At 41.3% G+C, this 13,859-nt stretch overlaps 1 protein-coding gene across 3 annotated transcripts in view; it reads left to right on the plus strand.

Annotated features, from left to right (window-relative positions):
* Positions 1-1,541: 1,541 nt before the first annotated feature.
* Positions 1,542-13,859, plus strand: part of pomgnt2 (protein O-linked mannose N-acetylglucosaminyltransferase 2 (beta 1,4-)) — an 18,122-nt gene continuing 5,804 nt past the window's right edge. The window contains exons 1-3 of one of the 3 annotated variants that reach the window (XM_035672785.1): positions 1,542-1,859; positions 1,963-2,005; positions 2,350-2,430. The gene's annotated coding sequence lies outside the window, so the exon portion shown is untranslated. The remainder of the gene's footprint in view (positions 1,860-1,962; positions 2,006-2,349; positions 2,431-13,859) is intronic. The other 2 variants (XM_035672787.1, XM_035672786.1) reach the window with 2 other exon arrangements.

A 13,859-nucleotide genomic window follows, 5' to 3' on the forward strand; every position in this document is an offset into this window, starting at 1 on the left:
TTCAGCAAATATGACAAAAAAAATTTTTTATGTAAAAGTTACCTGCTGCAGCTTTAAAGTACTGTGCACAACAACAATATCAGCATCTATGAACTCTCACACATAAGAGAATGCAGCCATAATTCAAGTAATTAGTCTGTTAAAGGAAAAGAACTGAATAAATGAGAGAAGAAACAAATGTAGGTGCTTGCATACAGTCGTAGTGAATGATACAATTAAGTAATCTTATCTTTAAAAATGCTGAACATGTCCAACATACTATAAGATCAATGAGTAGCTGAGAACATCTTTTGGAAGAGTGGTGTTCATCACTCCACTAGAGTTCAGTAGCGTACAGTATAAAAAAGAGCACTAAAGCTGTTCTGGAAGCTTATTGTAGACCAATACCTTATTAATACATATGTTTTATCCTTCAGTTTGTCATCCATCTGTAGGTATTTGAGGTTTTAACACAAGAAAGACAAGGACAAGTTGACCTGAGCTTTCATTATACAATAATAGTTATGCATATTGACAAGTTAGGTAGATATAAAGATTTGTATATTATGTTATAGCAAATAGGGTCAGTGTTGCCTGCTTTTCTTTTTTCAAACACAAGATGGGAGTGTTGCTTTGTATTTGAGATGTCACCACACATTCGCAGGACTTTGGTGGAGGGAATCTAAAATGCTAGTTTTTTTGCTAAATGATCAGCTAATTTCATTTTGATCACATTTCCCCATTCACCATTTAAAGCTATCACAATGAAGCCAAATCATAGGATAAGTTTGATCTGAACTATTACTGTATTCCATCATGGATATACAATCCCTTTTATTTTCTGATTTCATTTCATTTTGCACTCTGCAAACACACTTGGCCTGTATAGAGACCTTTAGCCTTTATTATTAAAGGGTGAATGCCTCCATGATATTTACATCCCCTATACCAGAAGCATTAATGAAGGTCATCCATGTCTGGCTCTACTTCATCTGTGACTCTTTTTTTCGGCATCAGTTGGGTAGCTCAACAACCAAAGCCTTTGTGAAATGTTAATGGCATAGGACTTTTTTACAGAAGACATGACACAGTAGGAACAGTGCAGGTGTAAAAAATAAAAAATGAATGCTGTCTGAATAAATTCCATTTAGCTGCTTCAGTTTCAGGGTCATGGTGTTGTGTGAGGCAAGTCAAAAATGTCTGTGAAAATGGCCTATGGTGAGAAAATCTTTCCCTTAAATATAAATATAAAGGTACTTCACCTTTTAAATGTTTTTTATTACGGTTTAATTTATAGATAACTGGATTATTATCATATAGCTGACAGGAGCGTCAATAAAGTGGATTTTGATAAAGTACATTCTGTTGATAATACAAACAACAGTGTTTCCCATTGTGGTGTTGCCATTTTTACCTAAATGAAGGATCTCAATACTTTTTTTTTATGACTGTCATATAAATATCTGATAAATAAGCACGAGACGCTGTAATTATGTACACAAGTGACAATTAGAGAGGTCGAGTGTCATCGCGAGATCTGAGCGCGGGATTTCCCTCGGCGGTAGGTGGAGACTGGACACAGCAGAGTGGAGTCGGTATCCAGGCAGCTGCTCTCCCGCTGTCTCTCTGACAGCTAGGCTAGCTCGTAAACAACAGCAAAAAGCCCCGGCGGTGTGTCGGAGAATGTAATGACTGAACTAGCCGTTGTTTTCACCGACAGTCCCGGTATCCACCGGCATTCCTATCTCCCTTTCCACTACATGTCTTGTGTTCCTGTTCAGGACCGTCTCTGCAATGTACTGAGGCACCGATGCTGCCCAAATGAGCTAACCTCTCAACTGTCTCCAAAGACAAAAGCAACATTTTCACTGAGACCTGAGGTAAGAATTATCGGACATTTAATGGCTGTTAGCTGTTTATCTCAAAGGGCTTGTGTCGTGTCATTCCCTGAGCCCGGCTGTCACAGGGCTTTTGCCTTTGCAGGTGTTGGTGGATCTGGGAGAGGAGTGTGTCCGGCTGCTACCTCGTAAGAAATACGCTTCCAGCTGACATACACTTATAGTTCTAGATGTGCCTGTAGATGTGTGTATAAACACACCAAACCCAGTTCAAGAAATGTTTTATCCAATTCATATATATGCCAATTGACTTCTTAAGTGCTATTCATATTGTACACCTGTAAAAGTATCATTTAAAATAGACTTCAAATGAATTTAAGATGAAACAAATGCAACAGTGCAGCTAGAAAGAACATATATTTCTTGTTTCAGAATTGTATAAATGGAAATGAACACATTACTTTCAACATTTTAAATATACTTTAACATGAGATTTTCAAATCTATTCATGCACTGTGTTTTTGCCCTACAGGTGTAGGCAGTGATGAGGTGGTTATTCAGTGGCAGAGTTAAAGCTGATCTCTAGTCAGTGATCATTGGACCGAAAATAGAAGTAAGTCATAAGACTTCATTGGCAATATCCCGATGAATTTTAGTAATGTGTGCACATCCCTGTATTGTATTTTAATGTATTTACGTCGTTCAATTAAGCATTTAGTGAAGAGGTTTTCAAACTGGGGTCCGGGGACCAACAGGGGTCCTTGAGTGGGTTGTAGGGGTAGAACAAGGAGGAATAGAACATTTCAAGTTTAATCTTTTTTGGAAAGTTAGAACAACCCAAGGAAGGAGATAGGGTTGGTCGTTATACTTGATTGTATTTTCGAATTATCCCAGTTTGATCCTCTCTAATTGGGTTTGGGTTTGTGGTCTAATGTGCATCCATTGGGGGGTCCTTGACATCACAAGTTCCGTGGACTCCTGATTTAAGGCAAACTTCAATATCAGCATTGTTCTTCTTTGATAAAAGAAATGATTCATCATTCATCTCTTTGTTGTAATCATTTGATAATAGTAGCTTCTATCTATGTGTTTGCTTTAAACCACATCCTTAAATATAAAGACGAGTTTTAGTGGACATTCCTTGCTCACTGAGTCACAGTTTGCGTACCCAGCTCCCCCGTGTGGATCAGTAGCATGTAATAAGTAAGATTTAGGGTACAAATCTAAGACTAATTGCTATAATTACAGACCGCTTTGCTTCAGTATGCTGCATTGTAACTGAACAGTTTGAGCAAATGAAAACAGGCCTTGTCTGTTCCACAACACTGACACCAGTGCTGTGAAAATGAAAACACCATAACGCTGCTTGTGTGGTATTTATGGTCCATCAGCTCCCTGACAAGATGTTATTTCATGTCCCTGGACTGTTACATTCTTCAGAGGGTTCTCTGACTTTAATCAGATCGACACTCGTGGAAAACACACTGAGATCTCCTGAAATGAGATTTTTCTGTTAATATTGACGTGGTTTATTTTAATCCCCCTGCCATTCTAATGTGGGTCTTGACCCCAAAATGGAAAAAGACATGTTTTACAGGGCCAAGTTACATCTGCACCTTGTTTCTAACATGCTGGATGCTAGATTTTGATTGGCTGCCATAGCTCAGGTTTTTTTGTTCACTGTACGCAATTTGATATCATTTGTCAATTTCTTTTCTTTTCCCCGTCCTCTTTCATGTCTGGAATGAGTGGAGAGGTTCGACAGGGTCTTGTGTTACAGACCCGGAGCTCTCCCCATTATACTGTCACTTTGATCTGCATTTCTCCTCCTGTCTTTGGGAATAATTCAAAGCCATACTTTGCAACTTTTCACAAAACTGAAACGCTGACTTGTGCAGGAGGAGATGAGTTTGGATCTCCCTCTGTGAATACTCCATTTTCCAGGTGGAAATATTCTTCCAGTCTCGTCTCTAAAATAACTGATATTCATGTATTTCCACATCCCCTAACTGCTGAGCAGAATTGACTTGTATGGCTTTTCAAAGGTGTCACAGTGGATGCGCTCACACACAGTATGGGGCTCAGTGCTTTGCTAGAAAACAGCTTATGCATTAGGGGTAAGTCTGAAAACATACCTCTGCAAAGGTGCAAACATAAACGTCTCTGCAGAGCGGTTTATTTAGTGAAAGGTCTTTCTAGGCGATAATAGTACAAGAGGCTTGTGGAGGAGCTGAAGTGCGTGCACCTCTTTAGTCCTGTGTGTCAGACAGATGCAAGGCAGGATTTCTAGCACAATGACCTCAATAAAGAACTAAAAAAGGAGCATCTGATAACAGGCTGTTGTCATTCTGGGCTGTGTCTGTTTCTAGGTGAAAATCTACATGCAACAAGTGACTTTTTATTTTATTTTCCAAGTTTAAGATTTTACCGTCTGGTGCACCTTTGCTTTGTGCTGTTAGACGTCTGTTAGTCCCAATTGGGGCTGTCTCATCCAGTGAGGGAGATGGTCCTGGATGGTTCCCATAGAAACCTCAAGGAAGCAGCTGTGTGCTGATTGTAAACTCAGGTGTGGAAGTTAACCAGATATACGTTTGTAAAATCACCGTGGTGGACGGTACACATAGCAACCGCATTGAAACTGTGCATGCATCAGATATCAGGGTGGATGATTAGGGCGGATGTACTGTATCTACCGTCTGTTGGGAATAATGTTTGGCACTGTCTAAGGATTCAGGTCTCTAACTGACTCAATATTTGATTTGGCCTGCTAAAGGCGTCTGACACAATTGCCAGAGCCTATTTCACAGCAGCCATTTGACATGAACGAGGCTTCGAGGCAGAGGAAATTCCTCGATTATTTTTTGTAATCGAGTTGCTCAAGGTACTCGAGGAATCGTTGCAGCCCTACTAGCAATCATCCTAATTAAGGCTCTGTTATATGCAGGTGCTGCTATTGTGCATGTTGGCACACAACAGTGTTTTTTTTTTTTTGCATAAAATGCGACTGTTTGGGTTTATTTTTTGTGTCTTTTAACCAAAAAAAATCCTGTTTTTAGCAAAACCGTTGTCATGTAAACGTTTTCAATCGTTTTTGTGGATCGATGGACATAAGGATCATTTTCATTGTGTTTGTACAAACCATCGACATTTATAAAGATGGACAATGTAACGGCTCTTCAAAAGTGAAGTCAAAACATCTCAATCGCCCTCTGGTGGCTGACTGCAGTATAGGACATAAAGTCCCCTGCCTCCATGTTAACAGATGGGAAATAGGCCAAACTTAAAAATCAAATTACATTGTTTCTAGCATGTATGTTTAACTGTTCATTTTTCTCATCAGTTCGGTTTTAATTGAGCTGAAAGAAGTGGGTTTTTACGCCATGATTGCCGAGCATATGGGTGAGACTTCAGTACTCTGGCACGTATGGAGCGAAGCCTGCGAGCTAGTTCAGGCAGTCAGCTCGAACTGCGCTGCTATACACACATGACATGCCTTATTCCATAATCACTAACCAAGCGCCACCCTGGCAATCTAGCGGTCTATTTAAACTGCAGAATTTCCCAGCTCTCCCTCTGCTCTGTCAATGCACCACATCCGTTATGCTGCTGCTGTGCTGTAAGCCCCACCACCACCCCAGCATCACCTGTAGCTCCGACTGGGGTTAAGGTATTTGCTCATCACTTCCCCAATATCTCTATTAAACATAATGCGGGGGAGGTGGATGAGGTCGTTTGAGCCTAAACGCCAAAAGTCTAAATATGCCATATACTGTGTTTATAACAGTTTAAATGCAAAAGATGGCAACAGCTGTATCCTGGATATTGGCTTCATTTCCAGACGTACAAACACAGAACTTTTTTTAAACCCAAAGGAATGTCATGTAAACGGAGCCTAAATGGAACGGAACCTTAATTAGTATCATTAATAACACCTTTATATACCAACTATTTCATTTTCAAAAAGGTTTGAAACAAATTGCATAACTGTCGTAAACAGAGGTGAGTGCACATTCTTTTAAGGCTAGCACACCAGAGGCTCAGCAAGAGTTTTGGTCCTTGTCACTGTGTCCTACACACATTTGAACAAAATGAAAATCCTCCAAATATTCTCAGGTTACCAAAGTTTCCAAAATGGACAGGTGCAGCAACATAATTGCTTGGGCACTTAAATATCTTTAAGAGTACTTCCAGCCTTGGAATTCTATTTCTGCCCATCTCTGGAATATTGCCTGTTGTCCTGGGGCGTTTTTAAAGGACGTCCTTCTCACTTTGTTCTTCTTTGTCTGTCTGTCACTTCCACACAAAAACACACACACATACGCAGTCTACTGATTGTCCACATCGGCCTCGGTTTCTCTTGTGTCCCTTGGGAGAAGAGACAGCACAAAGTAGTGTATAGTTCTGATCCTATATCTGCTGTATTCAGAAGGCGTAGTGGGTCACTGTTGGCGAATGATATAGAGAAGGACGAAAATGTTATTAGGTAGCAGGCTATCAATCAGGCGAGTAATCAGTCTCAGTTTGGAATAGGCGAGAAGTCAGACATGTGATGTGTCTAACACGGACCAGGGGCATTTTCTGACACTCACTGCCAGCCATTATGAAGCAGCCAGCCTATTTTTCACCACTAGATTGGATGGCATTGCACTGCATTTATGTAACAGAACAATGTGTGTGTGTGTGTGCGCCTGTCTGTCCAAACATGTTTAATAAAAGAGATGCAAAGTGAGAGAAAGGGTATGAGACATGTCTTTGTACAGCCAGATAATGGCTGCTGGGCCATTAATTCTCCCCAGTGCCACACTGAGCTCCAAGCAGCTTGATCCAACCTGACAGGCCACATTTGGTCCAGGAATAAAGATGACAACGAATAAGGACGCATCATCACGGCCAGAAGAGATCAGCAATCATGTGGCCGAAAGGGAAAGAAAAGCAGGTGGAGGGACGAAGAAAACAAAGTGATACTGTTGATGTTCTTTTCTATTTTGATTCCTCTTTTGAAGAGGCATGTCAGGGCTCGCTGAGATTTGAAAGGGGAAGAAAGGTAGAGAGAGTGGGAAGATTGACTTCAAAGGGGGGGACGGGGGGCGTGAGTTGCAAGGAATGATGAACACCAGGGGCCGAAGGAGCTTCCACAGCGCAGGTCTACCGCTGCCACTCCCCTCCCATAGCCCCCTCAGCTGTGACTTTCCAGGATTCTCATTAAAATGCATTAGACTCTCCACACCGCCTTCCACCACATCACTGGGGCGACTATCATCTCCAGAGCAAACAGATATGCTAACCAGTAACACTGGCGAAGTTGGAGCTTCAGAGAGAGCGGGGACTGACAGGCAGTATAAGAGGGGATGTGGGGGTCTTGAACCACTTTTATTGAAGATGATGAGGAATGAAATGGTCAAGGAGACATGACAGTTACAGGTCAGTGGACTTCTGAAGTCTAAAGGAAAGCACACACGAGTGAAATGTACACTGATATACATTCACAGCTATCATGACCATAAAGGTGCTTTCACAGGAAGCTGCTATACTACACCCAGTGATGTTGGTGTGCTGGATGTATCTGTGTTGAATGAGTCTACCTCAGAGGCTGTGAGGCCTTAACATACTCCCAAATGGACACATACACGGACAGCTGTGGACATCACAGATTTATTCTGGTTAGGGCTGGGTACCGAACTTAGATACTTTTGTGGCGCTGACTGAATGACTTGTCATTCGGTACCAACATTTTGCTACTAACGGAAACTAAACTTATCACTGTCGGATAACTTCTGTTTGTTGAGTCCATTAACCTCATCGTCTGCTGGGCGCTGAGCATTTCAGACAGCATGGCGGTATTTACAGACCAATAGGTAAAAGGAGAGAAACGTACCAGAGGTGATGGTGTATTGTTGTCAGACTCGGAGCAGCTGGTCTGTGGCACAGAGACAGTCTCACTGTGCCTCTATTTCCCAGGACCATAAACATCCCCCACACACTCACTCCCTTCATCTTCTTTGGATTAGACTACTACAAGTACTATTAATGTTCCCTTTGACAGTTATGTGCAGTTTTTATGTAGCCCAATTCTGTACAGATATTTGTCATTTTGGTCCAGTTACCCAGGTTGAGTAAAGTGCGCAGGGTGAAAATAGTTTCTCCAGCTGCTCCCAGGTCTTTGAACAGCTTCCTCCTTTGAAGTGAGTACTTGTACTGTAATGCATGTATTTTCTTTTTGTTAAAATTAATTTGATAAAATAGTTTTCCCCACTAGCCCTGTGAGTAAACACTATGTCACAAGCTTCTGGCACTACACACTTAGCAAAGATGTATGGATTCATGTGAGTGGCACAGTATGACTTTCTCCAACAATTTCCGTGACTTTCTCTCTGTCACTTGCTGTCTCACAGTGCTTTGACAGGTTACCTAATCATGACCCGTAGCAAAGGAATAAGGCAACCCATAGCCTTGCGTTGCATTCTGTGGGTCTTTCACCTTACCATGCTGCTGCCCCCTACCTGTGCTGGAAGGCTGTCGCTGTGGAAACAACGGAGGTGGCAGCGGTAAACATTTGCTATCTGACAGCAGCAGCTTCAGGTGTTAGCACTGCTCTCACAATAATTACTGGAAGACGGTGAGGAGACTGTCACAGTAGGGTTAATTTATAGGCATCAGGACAGCCTTACAAAGCCAGATTGTTGAATCATGCTTCACGTCTGGGCTTTTCCTCACCTTAAACGTGGTCTTTTTCTCACCAGATATATTCTGAACTGATTCCAAACATTAATGAGGTGCTGATGCCCATGGTAGACAGTGGTGTGTTTGTCCAGCGAGGATCAGAAAGGGTTCGTGTTGGTGCCTCAGCAAAGGATATTACACGCCCTATTGCACCTTGATAGACAGATAGACAGACAATCAAAATTGAGTTTTGCTGTAGATTGTGTTTGCCACAATGCTCGGTACTCTTTTGAGTTTAGAGAACTAAGCCCCAGTGGTTTCTACAGTGATGTGAAAGGGGAGGCAGGACAGACTGAGCTGTCAGGAGCAAATGTCTAATGAAAGCAGTGCTCTTTCAGTTTTGTTCTAATGATGCAGTTATGTGGTGTCAGCCTGTAACTCAGTTTCAGACCAATAAGAGGTACATTTTATGCAAATGACAGGGTTATCGGCTTCACTGTTGACCTGTTTTTGCATTTCCCTGCATCAATTTGCCATACCTCATACCTGGAGCATAAATTATTTGTATTTAGCTCGATTTACTTTGGGCTTAAGGCTCTAGGAGTAACCGAATACACTTAATTTTGCTCCAGAATCATGTAGACATTTTGTAAATCGCTGTATATATGCATGCTGTTTGACGCAGACTTTCGGGAAGCTGGAGGAAAAGTATTATACATGTAGGTGGACTGCCTCAAGGTTTATTGGGCAGAGAAATCCAACTGCGGAAGTGCTGATGTTGTGTGATCTCCAACTTGCCTGCTAGCCTATAGTGGTGCTCAGATCCAGTGTGTGAGGCCCAGTGGTGTGCGGCGGAGTGTGCTCAGCTCTGGTTTTGAATTTTTATTTGGATGTTAAGAAAACTTGTGTCAAAACTAGTTCATAAATTTCATCATAATGAAATCAGCCTTTGACTACCCCCAACCCTTGCATTTATTAAATCTCTTGTAATTATTTGCCCGTTGAAAATGATAGTCATTACAAAGTCAAATGTTGATGTAACTAGGCTAACGGGGGGCTTAGAGGGGTGTTGTTACAGCAGTTGTTCTACAACTGAGGCTTGCTATGTCTTTAGAAAAAGTAGATCTGGATTGTGACGTGGGATCATTTATTTCAGTACAGAAGTGCACATCATTAAGCAAGGTTGTAGTGCTTTAATCAAGGATGCCTTTAAAGCTCTATTAATCAGTATTTTTTACATTAATATTAAATCAAATGACTACAAGCAGTGTGAAAGGGGTCACTCATAGTGATGAACATAAGGAATTATCAACATTTCTGCAGCTCTTCAAAGATTTTTTTTTTTGCTTCTTTTAGCAGATTGCTTTTGATTTTGGGGAAATCTACAGCGGCAGGTTTTTGATAAAAAAGCTCCGGTAAAGCGAACGTACACGATCCATGCACCACCAAATGGCAGACCAAGTTAGCGAGGACTTTTTCAAGTAAAAAAAAAAAAAAGTTTTGTGAATTACTCTTGGACCAGAAGTCCTAAAGTTAGGACTGAGTTTTCCCTCACTCAGCCAGTTAGGAGCTACTTTTAGCCTTAGGATGTTTCCTGAATAGGCCCCTAGATTTTTTGGTCATGCATATGCATAACCAGGTTTCCAAACAGGATTGGGAGCCAAGAGTGCATGTGCATGATAAAGTCCTTTGTCAGCAGTACACAGAGATGAAAGAAATCCTCATCTCTTGTTGCTGTGCTGCTTTCTATCTGAAATGATTAAATATCAACCAAGACTTACGCTAAAATAAGTCTTATTATGTCAGTGTCAATAGCTTTCAAGATCCCCTTCAGACATGTATTAAGGCATGTATAGTCTGCAGGGTTCCCACACGTCCTGGAAAACCTGGAAATATAGGGACTCGTTTTCCAGTCATGGAAACACCTGGAAGCTAGAAAAAATAAATAAAAACAAATCCTTGAAATAATCTATATTGTCCTTGAAAAGTTTTATTTAAATTGTATTTTACATTACATTTGTTGGTTGATAATTGCTAATTGTACGTGCAACAAACACATACGTTCTAAATTTCTTTTAATAGGCTAATAGGTAAGAAGATGAATTTTCTGGTGGCTTCAAGTTTCTACATCACCCTTGCAGAAGTAATACAATCTGATTTTCAGTGTGCACAGAGAAACTTTTGAGTGGAGAGGGACTTTAAGCTAAAATAAGTATTATCAGTGGCCAGTGGCCATCGCTTAACAGTAGACCATCTGTTAAATTCAGCCACAAAAGTGTGAAGAAAAAAAAAAAACTCACTACAGAGCACACTCAGTCCTTGCCTCGACCAGGAAAAGTGTCTAATACACATCACTAATACACATTACAATATGCCTGCCTTACAGTAGTTAGGAATTATTCCTGGGGACAGAGGTCCAGTAATTTGATTTACTGCATGAGTTTTACAGTAACCTTGCAAACATGTTTTCTGATTTCCTGCCTTAACCTGATTTCCTGCAGAGAGAGAGAGAGAGAGAGGATTCAGAGCATCTTAATGGTGATGATCAGAGATTAACCTGTAACAGCAGTCTCATATGATTGGGGTTGAACTCAGGTTCAGAAGACCTGCTGTGGCGGCACAAGAGTTGCTAGCGAGTGACGTCGGGTTTAGAGGAGAATTAGCTTAGTTCAGATAGAGGAAGCGTCAGACTGGAGAGATCGGGAGAGAAGCAGCGGGTTACTCATACATACTCAGAAATGGAATATGGATATGAGACCATTCCCCAGTGTTAGCATAGCTCAGGAGATGGATCTCATCTCACATTTGATTATATTTGGAATTTCCTATTTTGAAAATTTGTATTCTCTGGCAGTATCTCGGCTCACTCCTTCACACTGCTCACGAGATACAAAAGCCACTTGTCTTCAAGGTCACTTTAAATGACTACACACACACACACACACACACACACACAGAGACAGACATCGGATTCAGGAAAGGTGCCCTCATATTCTAGGCTTCCCTTGGCTTCATTCTAACCTGCATGTTTTAAATACCCGGGCCAGAACCAGAAAGCAGCTCCTGCTGTCCAGGCCTCTGTTTGGAGCCTGTTAAATGTGGTGATGCAAATGAGGGTGTCTTGTGCGTGCTGCAGTGTCTTGCAGGGGCTTTGACATTTCGAAGCTTTCGGTTGCTTGGCTCGGCCAAATTGCAGAGGGCATTCACATGCGTCCCCGTGGGAGGCAGTGTGCAGTGAGGGGGATTAAGCAGCACTGCTGGCACTGTTAGCCTCACGCTGCCCTTGTCCGCGTGGACTGTAGCAGCATACAGGATGCCTAATGTTAGTCTCCCTAGCAGCCTCCTCTTCACACTTGGTTTCACTTTATTTCAGCTGCTGCGTCAGCATCAAGGCGATACTACAGTATATGGTGTCCGTGGTGCTTTGATTCACATTGGCTGTCCATGACATTTTGTCATGGGAAATAACATAAGCTTTCTTTATCGGCTTATTATGCAGCGAGTGAGTTTTGAGAAAGTGAAGACAAATCTTTTCTTGGTAGTCTGCATGACCTGCTTTGCTTCCTCTACTGAATTTAGTGTGTTTATTTGCATATAAAAATTAGATTTTCTCGCTGCTGCTTGTATTTGCTGCTTATCCTGATCCACCTCTTTTTTTTTTGATGTTGATTTTATCTTACAGCCTATTCAACAACACACAATTTCTGTATGTAACAATAGGTAACCAGTATATCCTTACTGTGTGTCCATGGTCATGGTCATGCCAAGGGCACCGAGCATTAGTGTGCAGTGTAAAATACCACAGCTGCATGCAGCTCTGAGCCTGGTCTGTCTGTACATGCAAATGGGGCGGCACAAAATACATCAGATTGAGGAAAAAAAAAAAAAAGTCTCTTTTGTTTCATATTTGTTGCATGCCTAATTTGAAAGGAGATCAAAAGCATTCTCCGTCTCTCTCTTGTTTCCAAATCTTAAAAGATTGCCCAGGTCCAGCGTACAGTAGAGCTGCAGCAATTAGTCAATTGCTAGAAAACTAATTGGCAGCTATTTTGATAATTGATTTATCACTAAAGTCATTTTTTAAAAGTTTCCAGCTTCTCATATGTGAGGATTTGTAGTTTTTCTCTCCGTTATATCACAGTAAACTAAATATATTCAGGTTTTGTGCAAACAAATATGTTTTTCACCAGTTTTTTATTTTTTTAAATGTTATAGACCGATTAAAATTGCTAATGAAAATAATCCTCTGTTGCAGCTTTAGTCCAGTGTAGAGAAATTCACTGTGAATTGCTGTGGTGCAGGGACGTTTCCAGACTTTTATGACTTGAGGGGGCACAAGTAGGGCATTGACTTATGCAGGGTTGGCATAAAGTATGTGTCTCAGCTTTCCAGTCATTCTAAAGGTATGCAATTACAGTACTGTTTAGGGACTCTGTATTCAAATACACTAGACGAAATGAACACTTTTACACCACATGCAAAAAGCTGCATTTGCTATAAATAATTTCAAGGGACCCCTTTGAAAATGGCCATGCCAATTTTTCCATTGCCAAAATTTAGCCTGATTATATTTAGCATTATTTAGCCCCTTTCCCGAGAAGCTAGCACTGCATACACACATGACATGATGCAGTATCTTCACATTAGTTTAAAAACCGAGCCCGCTGTAGCCTCTAAAGGCAGTGCAGAGTAGAAGAAGTAAAGATAATAGGGTGGCACTTGGCGTGGCCAATCAGATTTCAGTGGTAGTCACTGCTGCCCCAGGCGCCCCCTCTGGAAACGCCCCTGCTGTGGCGCTTTGGCACTCCAGGTTAGCACGAGCAAAACAGAAGTAACAATTACAAACATCAACCATTATATGTTCAGTTTGTCATTTAAAATGTAGAATATTAAACTATATTAAGCAGAGTGTTAATGTACAGAGATGAACTGTATATTAAAAGAGGACATCCACTTACATTAATAATATTGTAATGTAGTGAAACAGTAAGCTTGTTCCCAGCAGACATTTTGACTTGTCTCAGTAGGAAGAGCACAGGTGTTACTAATAACATTAATGATGGTTCCAATGTTGAATACCCAAAGGCAAAAAGGTAGCACACACACAGATGTCCAGGACAAAGCTGACTAATCTCCATTTCACCAGTTTATTCTGGCCATNNTTTCAGCCTGGTGGCCTTCATCAGAGCACATCTGTGCTGTACTGTGACATGTCAAGGAAAAAGTCTATTTGAAGAAATTTGAAAACCTGGCCTACCATCCACTTACTCGTCTGTAACCTGAGAGCCTGTCCCTGGGCGTTACAAGTTTGATGTGAAACTGTTCCTGTTTGTCCCTCGTGAGTGTCCCGTTTCACTGGTCTGGGGGGACCTAGTTTGACTC

The sequence above is a fragment of the Morone saxatilis genome, unplaced genomic scaffold (genome assembly GCF_004916995.1).
Source record: "Morone saxatilis isolate NCDOM2014 unplaced genomic scaffold, NCSU_SB_2.0 Contig24, whole genome shotgun sequence".
Classification (NCBI taxonomy): Eukaryota; Metazoa; Chordata; class Actinopteri; family Moronidae; genus Morone; species Morone saxatilis.